Here is a 13,625-nt window from a genome sequence, read left to right as displayed (position 1 = left end):
TGGTATTAAAATTCAGTTTACTGATCACCTGCATAACCGACTACAATTTGATTAGCAGTCAGTAATGGACTATTGCTTAATTTTAACTCCAAAGTAAAAAGTCTTAACTTTCCCTTGGAGTCTTGTTAAAACAAAAGTATAAATTCTACCTAATGTTTAACCTTGGTGTTTTAAAACTTATTTATTTTATTCATTGAAAAGGCATTGACAGCAGGAAATGGGAGACAAAGAAAGATGTCTTGATCCAATCAGAACACCTAAGTATTCATGTTGCATATTTTGAGGACCGTGTTAACGTTTTTTTCCACTTTGAGCTTCAACATATAGAAGCCACAGTATTGTGGTAAAGGCTGGGAAAATTGTTGTAGAAATTGGGTAGGGACAGTTAGTCTCATGGTCATTTTTGTTTGATGTTGCTACCTCTGATTTTGTATTTGCTGTTGTCACTGCTTTTATTGAACAATTTGAGCAGCACATTCAACATTTGGAGATCCTTTTAAATTACACATTTTATAACAGCAAACAGGACCCAGTTGTGCAATTAGGAGTGAGGTGTAACAGTCTTTGTTAAGATTGATAATGTACAACCTTGAATCCACTCAAGTTTTCGGTCAATCCCAGTTTAATTTTAATTCTAATTCTAACCTATAAAATTTTGACTTATCCAATTCGCCAGTGCCAACTCTTGAGAAACAACCAAACTGTTGGAGAAGACAAGAAAGATGAGAAGAATATAGTGGTGCAGATTAGGATTTTTTAAAACATTTTCAGAAACAAAAGATTGAGCAACAAAATAATGACATACCAAAATGTATTATGGAATTATAATAATACAAATAAAGATAAGTAAAATGGCTTCTGTTTATTTACTTAATCTCCTGTAACTTTCTTTCTCCTGCATCACTCCAACACAAATTTCTCATTTATTATTTTCCACCTATTACTTTGATCGATTTGAGAAAGCACTTCTGGTATGCACATTAAAAAAACTGCTATTGTCACACAGTGTACCTGTCTTGACCCTTTCTGGTTTTCCTAATTTAATATTTAATAATTAAAACCTCTCAGCACTAGTATCATCTTAGTGTCAAAGACGCAGGAGCGATTCAATGAATTTACATAGCATTTATAGGTTTGAGCCATTTGACTCTTTAAATCTAGTCTACCATTCAATAATCTGGCTAACAGTTAATCAGGTTGTGCTTTCAACCACACTTTTCTTATTCCTCCCATTGTCATTGGCTCCCTTGTCTCAAAAATCTATCTAATTCTGCTTGAATAAATTCAATTAAGCAGCCTCCAAGACTTTCTGGGAAAGAGAATTTCACAGACTAACAACACTCAAAAGGAAAAGAAGTTCTCCTTATCTGTGTTTAAAAGGAGACCCTGTATTCTTAAACTTTGTCCCTCAGTTCTAGTCTCCCCTACAAGAGCAAACGCCCTCTCAGGATCTTGCACATTTAACCCCAAATTTTTCTAAGTTCCATTAGCTTTTCTAATCACTTTTTTTGTGATTTCATGTTCCAGCACACACCGATCTTGCTGAAATTGTTCTGCGAACTCTCACTGTTTAAATAGTAAATGGTTTTCTATCCTTTGTGCCAAAGTGGACTAGTTCACTTGTTCCTACTTTAGCCATCTGCTAAATGTTCCCCACTCACTCAATTTGATATGATCCCATCTGATGGTAAAAGTGCACAAGTCAGATCCCAGAATGCAATCTGACCTGACAACCAAAACTCCAAGAATAGTCTGACATAATGCTTATTTATTGAAGCATAGTCATATGAAGCTACAGATTTTCTTCAACAATATAATAGAAGGTTATTTCAAAAGGAAAAATGATACAATGTAACAAACCAAGCCATCTAAATATAGGACACAATTTGACTAGTGGGATACTGCAGGGTTCAGTGCTTGGTTATTCACAATATACATTAATGATTTCGATGAGAAAACTAAATGTAACATCTTCAGGTTTGCCAGTGACCCAAAGCGTGTGGGAGGATAAGCTGTGAGGGGGATACATAGATGCTTCAGTGTGACTGGGACAAGTTAAGTATATGGGCAAATGCATCAGTTGAAATTAAATATGAAGTTATCCACTTTGGCAGTAAAAATAAGAAGGGAGATTATTATCTGAATGGTGACAGATTGGGCAAGGGGGCAGTGCAATAAGACCCCTGGGTGTCCTTGTACACCACTTGCTAAAAGTAAGCATGCTCGTGAGAAAGGCAAATGGTATGTTGGCCTTCGTAACAAGAGGATTCAAATACAGGAGCCCCAACAGCAATGCTGGTACACTTATACCACATGGACTGCAATGGTTCAAAAAGGCAACTCACTACCACCTTCTCAGGGCAATCAGGGATAGGCAATAAATGCTGGTCCAGTCAGCAAAGCCTAAATTTCATGAACTATTAGAAAAAGAGTGTATTGCATCACACAATGTCTAGGCTATCTATCAATATGCTTAACCTTATCTACATATATATTAAAGTCACCTAGGAGTATTGTGATACCTTTCCTACATGCTCCATTTATGGCTTCCTATATGCTTATTGTACAGCATAATCACTGTTGAGTGATCCATAAACTATTCTCACAAGTGATTTCTTGTCTTTACTATATTTTTATCTCTACTGAATTTTATTTTTGATCTTGCACATTTGAGCTAAGGTCATCTCTAACCACTGTACTACTGACATGCTTATTTAACAGAATTGCCCCATCAGCTTTTTTTCAAGCATCCTATATATTCAAAATGTCAGATATCCTTCAATATCCAAATCCCAGCCATGGCTAATCTGCAACCATCTATCTTTTAGGCTATCGTAAGAAATAGGAGCAGGAGTAGGCCTTCTGGCACTTCAAACCTGCTCTGCCATTCGATAAGATCACCGGTGATCTTTTCATGGACTCAGCTCCACTCACTCACCCGCTCACCATAACCCTTCATTCTTTTAGTATTCAAACATCTATCTTTGCCTTAAAAACATTCAATGAGATAACCTCAACTGCTTAACTAGGCAGTGAATTCCACAGATTCACAACCCTTTGGGTGAAGAAATTCCTCCTCAACCCGGTTATAAATCTGCTCCCTCCTTATTTTGAGGCTACGGCCCTGAGTTCTAGTTTCACCCGCCAGTGGAAACAACCTTCCTGCTTCTATCTTATCCATTTCCTTCATAATTTGATATGTTCATATAAGATTTCCCCCTCATAGTCCCAGTGTACTCAATCTCTCCTCAAAAGCGAACCCTCTCAACTCCAGAATCAAAACAGTAGTCCTGTGGAAGGGTCACCGGACCCGAAGCGTTAACTCTGCTTTTTCCTTCACAGATGCTGCCAGACCTGTTGACTTTTTCCAGCAACTTTGTTTTTGTTCCTGATTTACAGCATCTGCAGTTCTTTCGGTTTTTATTTAGTATTCAACTCCAGAATCGACCTAGCGAACCTCCTCAGCACACCCTCCACACCAGGTACATCCTTTCTCAAGGAAACCAAAACTGTACACAGTACTCCAGGCGTGGTCTCACCAGCACTGTATACAGCTGCAGTTTATATCCGGTATTTTTGTGTATGTGTGAACAAGTCATCCAATTTGTTACAAATGTTGCCAGCATTCAGGTACAGAATTTTTAACTGTCTTTTTCCCCTTTTTCCTATCTCTGGCCTTAATCTGCTGATGTGCTCTTATGCTTGTACACTGTGTACCTTCCTAATACACTATGATTGTCATTAGTTAAATCCCTACTCCATTACATCATTGTTTCTGAATTATTTACCACATCCTTCACATGAAAGAAGCAAAAAAGAAGGATAACTCAGGAGATATTATTAGAGATGTTGGAAATCATGATGGTAAGAAAGCTAGCATAAAGGCACTTTACTTGAATGGTTGTAGCATTTGTAACAAGGTTGATGAGTTAACGGCACATTTCATCGTGAATGAATATGATTTGGTAGCCATTACGGAGACATGGTTACAGGATGGTCACGACTGGGAGTTAAATATCCAAGGGTACCAGACTATTCGGAAGGACAGACAGGAAGGTAAGGGAGGTGGTGTGGCTCTGATATTCAAGGACGACATCAGGGCGGTGCTGAGAGATGATATAGGTTCTATGGAGAATGAGGTTGAATCCATTTGGGTGGAAATTAGAAATTCTAAGAGGAAAAAGTCACTGATAGGCGTAGTCTATCGGCCACCAAATAATAACATCACATTGGGGCGGGCAATAAACAAAGAAATAACTAATGCCTGTAAAAATGGTACGCCAATTATCATGGGGGATTTTAATCTACATGTAGGTTGGTCAAACCAGCTCGGTCAGGGTAGCCTTGAGGAGGAGTTCGTTGAGTGTATCCGTGATAGTTTTCTTGAACAGTATGTAATGGAACCGACGACGGAGCAAGATATCCTAGATCTGGTCCTGTGTAATGAGACAGGAATAATTAATGACCTCATAGTTAGGGATCCTCTTGGAAGGAATGATCACAGTATGGTTGAATTTAGAATACAGATGGAGAGTGTGAAGATAAAATCCAATACCGGGGTCCTGTGCTTGAACAAGGGGAACTACAATAGAATGAGGGAGGACTTGACTAACGTAGACTGGAAACAAAGATTTTATGGTGGGCCAGTTGACGAGCAGTGGAGGACTTTCAAAGCAATTTTTCAAAGTGCTCAGAAAAAATATATTCCAGTGAAAAGGAAGGACTGTAAGAAAAGGGGTAATCTGCCATGGATGCCTAAAGAAATAAGGGAGGCTATCAAATTGAAAGAGAAGGCATACAAAGTGGCCAAAAACAGGATGAAACTAGAAGATTGGGAAAACTTTAAAGGTCAACAGAAAGCCACAAAAAGAGCTATAAAGAAAAGTAAGATAGAACATGAGAAAAAACTAGCACAGAATATAAAGACAGATAGGAAAAGTTTCTATAAATATATAAAATGAAAAAGAGTGGCTAAAGTAAATGTTGGCCCTTTAGAGGATGAGAAGGGGAATTTAGTTATGGTATATGATGAAATGGCCGAGGCATTGAACAGGTATTTTGTATCGGTCTTCACAGTGGAGGACACTAATAACATGCCAGTAATTGACAAAGAGACGAAGGTAGGTGAGGACCTGGAAACAATCATTATTACGGAAGAGGTAGTGTTGGGCAAGCTAATGGAGCTAAGGATTGATAAGTCTCCTGGCCCTGATGGAATGCATCCCAGGGTACTAAAAGAGATGGCGGGAGAAATAGCAGGTGCACTGGCGGTAATTTTCCAAAATTCGCTGGACTCTGGGGCAGTCCCAGCAGCTTGGAAAACAGCAAATGTGATGCCACTGTTTAAAAAGGGAAGTAGACAAAAGATGGGGAATTATAGACTGGTTAGCTTAACCTCTGTAGTGGGGAAGATGCTTGAGTCTATTATCAAGGAAGAAATAGCAAGGCATCTTGGTAGAAATTGTCCCGTTGGGCAGACGCAGCATGGGTTCATTAAGGGCAGGTCATGCTTGACAAAGCTTTTGGAATTCTATGAAGACCTTACGAGCAAGGTGGACAATGGGGACCCAGTGGAAGTGGTGTACCTAGATTTCCAAAAGGCCTTCGACAAGGTGCCGCACAAGAGGCTACTGCATAAGATAAGGATGCATGCTGTTAAGGGTAAAGTATTAGTGTGGATAGAGGATTGGTTGACTAACAGGAAGTAAAGAGTGGGGATAAATGAGTGCTATTCTAGCTGGCAGTCAGTGACTAGTGGTGTGCCTCAGGGATCGGTGTTGGGACCGCAATTATTTACAATTTATATAGATGATTTGGAGTTGGGGACCACGTGTAGGGTGTCAAAGTTTGCAGATGACACTAAGATGAGTGGCACAGCAAAGTGTGCAGAGGACTGTGAAACTTTGCAGAGGAACATAGATACATTGAGTGATTGGGCAAAGGTCTGGCAGATGGAATACAATATAAATAAATGTGAAGTCATACATTTTGGTAGGAGTAATAGTAAAAAGGATTATTACTTGAATGGTAAAAAGTTGCAGCATGCTGCTATGCAGAGGGACCTGGGTGTCCTTGTGCATGAATCACAGAAGGTAGGTCTGCAGGTACAACAAGTAATTAGGAAGGCAAATGAAATTTTGTCCTTCATTGCTAAAGGGATTGAGATTAAAAGCAGAGAGGTTATGTTGCAGCTGTACAAGATGCTGGTGAGGCCACACCTGGAGTACTGTGTGCAGTTTTGGTCTCCTTACTTGAGAAAGGATGTACTGGCACTGGAGGGGATGCAAAGGAGGTTCACTAGGTTGATTCCGGAGTTGAAGGGCTTGGCTTATGAGGAGAGACTGAGTAGATTGGGATTATATTCATTGGAATTCAGAAGATTGAGGGGGGATCTTATAGAAACATATAAAATTATGAAGGGAATAGATAAGATAGAAGTAGAGAGAATGTTTCCACTGGCAGGTGAAGCTAGGACAAGAGGGCATAGCCTCAAGATTAGAGGGAGCAGATTTAGGACTGAATTGAGAAGGAACTTCTTCACCCAGAGGATTGTTAATCTATGGAATTCCTTGCCCAGTGAAGTAGTTGACGCTACTTCAGTAAATGTTTTTAAAGATAAGGTAGAAATTTTTTTGAACGACAAAGGAATTAAGGGTTATGGTGAGAACGCGGGTAAGTGGATCTGAGTCCACGAAAAGATCAGCCATGATCTTATTGAATGGCGGAGTAGGCTCGAAGGGCCGGACAGCCTACTCCTGCTCCTAGTTCTTATGTTCTTATGATTCCCTCCCCCTTATTTAGTTTAAAGCCCTCTCTACAGTCCTAGTTATATGACTCACCAGAGTACTGAATCCAGCACAGTTCAGGTGAAGACCATCCAAATGGGTATAGTTCCCACTTATCCCAGTATTGATGCTGAAGACCCATGAATTGAAACCAATTTCCCCCACACGAGGCTTTGAGCCAAACATGTATTTACCATTTTTATTTACCTTGCTAGTTTATGGCTCAGGTGATAATTCAGAGATTATTGCTTTTGAGATTCACCTTTTCTAATTTAGTCCCAAAATTGCCAATAATCCCAAAGCATAATCTGTCTCCTAGAATTACCTATGATGCTGGTACCCAAATGTAACATGACAACTGGATTCTCTCCTCCCATTGTAAGTTCCTCTGCAGCTCAAAGCAGATGTCCTGGACTCTGGAACTGGGCAGGCAACACAATCATCAGCACTGTCGCTCTTGACTGTAGAGAACAGTGTCTTTCTCCATGACTTCTATTGGTACAACTACTACAACATTCCAATTAGAATCATAGAATTGCTACAGAGCAGATAGAGGCCATTCGGCCCATCAGGTCTGCAATGACCCTCCGAACAGCATTCCACACAGACTGCCACCCAGTTTATCCCTGTAACTCTGCATTATCCACCTTGCCTGGACACAATGGGGCAATTTAGCACAGCAATCCACCTAAACTGCACACCTTTACACAATGGGACGAAGCCCATGCAGACACAGCAGAACATGTAAACTCCACACATACACACACACATACCCAAGGCTGGAATCCTACCTGGGTCCCTGCCACAATGAGGCAGTGATGCTAACCACTGTGCCACCATGTTGCCCAACTAAGTCCTTCCAATTTGATTAGGTTGCTGTAAGATATACTGGCATTAGAAGCAGCCCAGAGAAGGTTTGTGAGGTTATTCTCGGATATGGAGGGATGGTCTTACTGAGGAGAGGTTGAGTAGTTTGGGAACAAAAACAAAGTTGCTGGAAAGGCTCAGCAGATCTGGCAGCATCTGTGGAGGAGAAAACAGAGTTAACGTTTTGGGTCCAGTGACCCTTCCTCAGAACAGTAGTAGTCTGGGCCTGTACTTATGGAGATTGAATAAGAGTCCTCTGATTGGGGCTGTTAACCTGGTCCAATCAAGGAGCCCTGGCTGACAGATAAGAACAGGAGTGCCAGGCATCCTGTTCACTCTGAGAGCTGGCTCTGAGGGAACTGGATCGTGCCAAGGACTCTCAACATGTAAATACAGGATGACTCGGTGATGGGATACTGGCCTCTGTGGAATTATTACAATGGCAATGAGAGAAAAGCATGCTCCTGAAGAAATTTGCTTACAATAGTTGTCTTTGAGTGTTTTTTATTAATTTGTGGGATGTGGGTGTCTCTGGCTAGGCCAGCATTCATTGTCCAACACTATTTGCCTAGACAGCAGTTAAGAATCAACCACATTACTGTGTTTCAGGAGTTACATGTAGGCCAGACCAAGTAATGGCAGTTTCCTTCCCTGAAGGACATTAATGAACCAGATGGGTTTTTCCTGACAATTGGCAATGGTTCATGGACATCATTCAACTTTTTTATTGAATTCAAATTCCACCATCTGCCATGGCAGGATTTGATCTCTGGTCCCCAGAGCATTACCTGGGACTCTGGATTAAAAGCCTAGCGATAACACCATCAGGCCATCATCTCCCCTTTGGGGAATTGGGTAGGCATTTTTGACATCATGCCATTATTTGAGAAGCTGGATTTGTTTCATACTGCCATCAAGGACTGGGCCCAGTATTTGTAAAGAATGCACTATTTTTTCCAGGCAAAGGACATTGGGTAAGATGAAAAGGAACAAGTAATTCTCCTGCCGGATTGTGGGCCCTCAGCTTTTTAAGTTATTAGGAGCCTAACTTTCCACGGGGCACCAGATACTAAAACCTTTCAAGAGTTGATGGATTTAGTTAAGGAATATTATGACCCCTAGCCTCCTCTAATTCTGAGACACTATTGGTCTTACTCAGCATTTCGAGGACCCCAGGGAATCCCTGTCAGGATTTTTGACTATGTTAAGATGACTGGTGGAGGCATTTGACTTTGGTTTAACCCTAATGAGATACTGAAAGACCATTTGATATTTGGGATTAATGATGTAACTATGCAAAAGCGCCTACCAGCTGAGGCCCAACTGGACTTAAAACAGGTACTACAACTGGCTTTGTCATTAGAAAATGTGGCAAGGGAGCATATGAGCTGTAGGGTATTCCAATGGAAGTGCCAGTCCAACTGAGCTTGGGGAATACCGCTTGAGTGAAGGTAACTGCACAGCCTCACTCAGGATATATTCTGAACCAAGGGACTCCTGGTCAGCCCACAGCAAAACCCCAAAACAAACTCAAGCTTCAGCCAAATGGTTAATACTTTCTTCAGTATCCGGGCCGGCAAGCCATTGTTGTTGCTGCTGGTGTGCAGACTCAAGGCACCAAAAAAGTCTCAGTAAACCTAATTGGAGTAAGAGAATACATAGGCTGGTTTGGAACAGTTAAATTGCTCAGCAACATCCAAGTTAAAATCAATAAAAAAAAATTTGTGGGAATAGCCCAGTAAATCCTGGACTCAGTTACGTGACAACTATGCAGGTCTTTTCAGTTCCCAAATGACATGGTCTTGCTCTTGCCTCGATTTACCTTTGCTCCCGAGGCCTGTTTGAACTGGTTAAATGGCCACCTGGTTCTAATGGAGGTCGATACCAGTGTGGCTGTTTCAGTGATCGCAAAACCAGTCTTTAACAAAATTCGCTCTGGACTCCAACCCTTAAGTTTGTGGAAGACCTCAGCTAGACTGAGAACCTATACTGCGGAACATTTACAGATTAAGGGTACAACTTCAGTTCTGGTCTCTTATGAGAAGCAGCTGCTTCAGTTACCACTGACTGTAGGAAGAGGCTCGGGCCCAAGCTTGATGGGGTGAAATTGGTTGAGAAAGATTCACATAGATTGGCTAAACATTTTTTGATTAGAAAATGGTTGCCTGAGCCAAGTCCTAATGAAATACCCAGACATTTTTCAGGATGGTGTAGGGACTACCAAAGGAGCCAAGATCACTTTGCATGTTGACCAGGAAGCAGTTCCACGATCCTGCAAGACCTGGCCAGTGCCATTTGCCAACTGAAACTGAATTCAACTGAAATCAATAAAAAGTATCTGGAATTAAGAGTCTAAAGATGACCATGAATCCACTGCCAATTTCAGAAAATCCCATCTAGTTCACTAATGTCCTTTACGGAAGGAAACTGTCATCCTTATCTGGTGTGGCCTATATATGACTCCAGACCCACACTAATATGGTTGACTCTTAACTGGGCAATTAGGGATGGGCAATAAATGTTGGCCTAGCCAGCAAAGCCCTCATCCTGTGAATGAATTTTAAAAAACCTGCTGGAAGATAAAGTGAGGGCAACTGAAGGTGCCTCAGCTGCCACATCTACCCCGGAGCGTAGGTCTTTCCTTGAGCTGGTGAATTATTAAGGAAAGTTCATATATAACCTGGCCTTCATCCTGGCACCTTTGCATCAACTCTTAAAAAAGGGTCAGCCTTGGAAATGGTGCATAGTCAAGCCATAGCTTTCATGGAAGGGAAAAAACAGCTATCATCCTCTAAGGTTTTCGCACACTATCATCCCAAGCGAGATCTGGTATTAACATGCAATGCCTCCCCGTACAGCAAAGGGGTAGTCTTAGCTCATAGGTGGCCCAATGGAGAGGACCGCCCAATACCGTATGCATCCAGGACTTTGGCTAATGCAGAGTGTAAATATGCCCAGATAGAGAAGAAAGGTTTAGCGGTCACATCTGAAGTCAGGAAATTCCACTAATACCTTTATGGACGTAAATTTGTAATAATAATGGACCTCAAACCCCTGCTGGTTTTACAGAGTGAGAGGCAGTGCCGCCCATGGCTTCAGGCTTAATTCAGCAGTGGACTCTAATTCTAGTGGGTATAATTACAAGTTGGAACACCTTTTTGGACCCGGAGAGACCAGATCACAGTAGAGGACGATATACTATTATGGGGAGCAAGTCTGATTGTACCGAGCAAAGGTACAGATTCTGGCCAAACACCACCAGTGTCATCCGGGGATTCCAAAATGAATATATTGGTGAGAAGTTATATCAGGTGGCCAGAATTGGATGAATACATAGCTGTGTTGGTGGAGCAGTGCCCAGAGTGCCTACAAGGTCAAACATTAGTGCCAGCAGCTCCCTTAGATTTGTGCGAATGGCCCGGTAAATCCTGGATTCAGTTACATATTGACTATGCGGATCCTTTACAGTTCCCAAAGAAAATGGCCTTGCTCTTGCCTTGATTTACCTTTGCTCCTGAGGCCTGTTTGAACTGGTCACAGTTGCTCATGACTCTGTGCACTGACAGGGATTGGAGCAGGAAACGGCGACGTCATCCATGTACAGGGAGGCTTTGATCTGCAGGCGTCCATTGCCTGGAATTGTCACCCTTCTCAAACTTGCATCCTTCCGAATAGATTCAACAGAAGTCTCTATTCAATACACAAAGAAAGCAGGAGAGAGAGGGCAGCCCTGCTGGACTCCAGATATGATCGGGAAGCTTTCTGCTTCCCACCCATTGACTGAGACTGCAATAAGGATGTTGGTGTAGAGCAGTCGAATCCAATTGTGGATTCCCTCCCCAGAGCCCATTTTGGAGAGCATGTCCCATACATACAAGTGTAAGATCCTGTCAAAGGCCTTCTCCTGGTCCAGGCTGATGAGGCAGGTGTCCACCCTCCTGTTCTGATTGTATCCCTAAAGAACAAGAGGCTTTCAGAGATCTTCCTGCCTAGTACAGCACAGGTTTGGTTGAGGTGAATCACTGATCCCAGAGCAGACCTGACCCAGTTGGTGATGACCTTAGGATTTTATCATCCACAATCAACAGTGAGATTTATCGCCAATTTCTAATAATGGCCCTCACCCCTTCTACTTGCAGATGAGGGTGATGATACCTTTCCTCATGAGTTCGTACATGCTACCAACCAGAAGCATACTGTCGTACACCTCCAGCAGTTCCTGATCAATCAAATCCCACAGAGCTGAATACAACTCGGCCGTAAGCCATTGCTTCCAGGAGTTTATATTTTGCAAAGGACTCGAGGGTCTTGGTCAGTTCATTCAGAGATAACGTCTGGTCCAGCCTCTCCCGTGTGCTGTTGTCTAAGACCTCCATGATACAAAAGACAGGAACAACTGGGAGGCCATACTATCCGTGGGCTTCATGTCATACAGTTTGGCACAAAAGGATTTGCTGATCCTCAGGATGTCAGACTGAAATGACATTACTGAGCCATCTTTGTCCGTCAGGCTGCTGAGCACAGTGCTCTCCCTGTTCACCTTCTGGAAGAAGAAATGCGAGCATGTCTCATCCTGCTGCATGGTGCGGACCATGACGTAGAAGACTATCATGGAGGCCTCTGAGGCAAAGACTGAGGCTTGCTGGCCCTTCACCTCCTAGAAATCTTCTACGACATCAACCCCCTGTAGCAGGAGTAGGTTCTGCATGCTTTTCTGGAGTTTGGATAGTTTTTCCCATCTCTCTCTCACTCATTTTCTGAACACCTTTGTTCGGGGATGAAAAATCTCTTGCTGTTCCCCTTGACTGTTTCACACCAGTCCACTGGAGACTCAAAGAGGGGCATCATGGTCCTTCAACCAGTGTAATCCCTTTTGAGATCCCCAGTGTTTATGGGGTCATCAGTTTCACATTCAACTTCCATATTTCCTCACTGGCCCGCTGTAGGTGATAGTTGGCCAACAGGAGGCAGTGGTCAGGGTTTGACTTTAATGGATCTGACTGAGAACGTTTGGAACACAAACAGGAAATCTATCCTGGACCAGACAGACCTGTCTAGCCAGGACTAGGTGTATCTACGCTGCACTCTATCTTAGGGGTGTTGAAGACATCATGCCATTTCGCATCTTTCACCATTTCCATCAGGCATCTGGATGTGGAGTCCAGTTTGCTGTCAACCCCTCTGGATCATCCAGTTACATCGATGATGCAGGTGAAATATCTGGCCAGAATGACCAGCCTGGACGTTGCCAGCAGCAGTAGGAGCTGTTGCAGGATGGCCAGCCGCTCACTCTTTACCACTGGGGTGTACACGTTATTTAATCTCAGGGGAGCATTTCTGTACATAATGTCTGCTATGAGGAGGTGCCCACCTACCATCTCCTTAACTTCGGAGATCGTAAAGTTGTCTCCTCGCAGAAGAATACCCAAGCTGGAGAAATGGCAATTGTTTACCCCAACCAAGTCGAAGGCCTAGGGATCCACAAGCTCGATCATTTCCTGTGTCTACTGAGGTGCAGGATCCTGCACTGTTGCAGAAACAGGAGCTCCAGTATGACATTGGCCAAGTAACCCAACACAGGAACACATCACATAGAACATAGAACATAGAACAGTACAGCACAGTACAGGCCCTTCGGCCCATGATGTTGTGCCGAACTTTTACCCTAAACCTAAGGTCTATCTAACCTCCACCGCTACCTTATACTATCATCCATATGCCTATTTAATAGCCACTTAAATGCCCCTAATGAGGCCGACTCCACTACCCTCTCCAGCAATGCATTCCACGCCCCTACCACTCTCTGAGTAAAGAACCTACCACTGACGTCTCCCCGATATCTACCTCCATTCACTTTAAAACTATGTCCCCTCGTATAAGCTACCTCCACCCGAGGAAAAAGTCTCTGGCTTTCTACTCTATCTATACCTCTGATCATTTTGTACACCTCTATCAAGTCACCTCTCATCCTTC

Source organism: Rhincodon typus, chromosome 10 (assembly GCF_021869965.1).
Source record: "Rhincodon typus isolate 14 chromosome 10, sRhiTyp1.1, whole genome shotgun sequence".
In the NCBI taxonomy this organism is placed as follows: domain Eukaryota; kingdom Metazoa; phylum Chordata; class Chondrichthyes; order Orectolobiformes; family Rhincodontidae; genus Rhincodon; species Rhincodon typus.
This window is presented reverse-complemented; position numbering follows the sequence as displayed.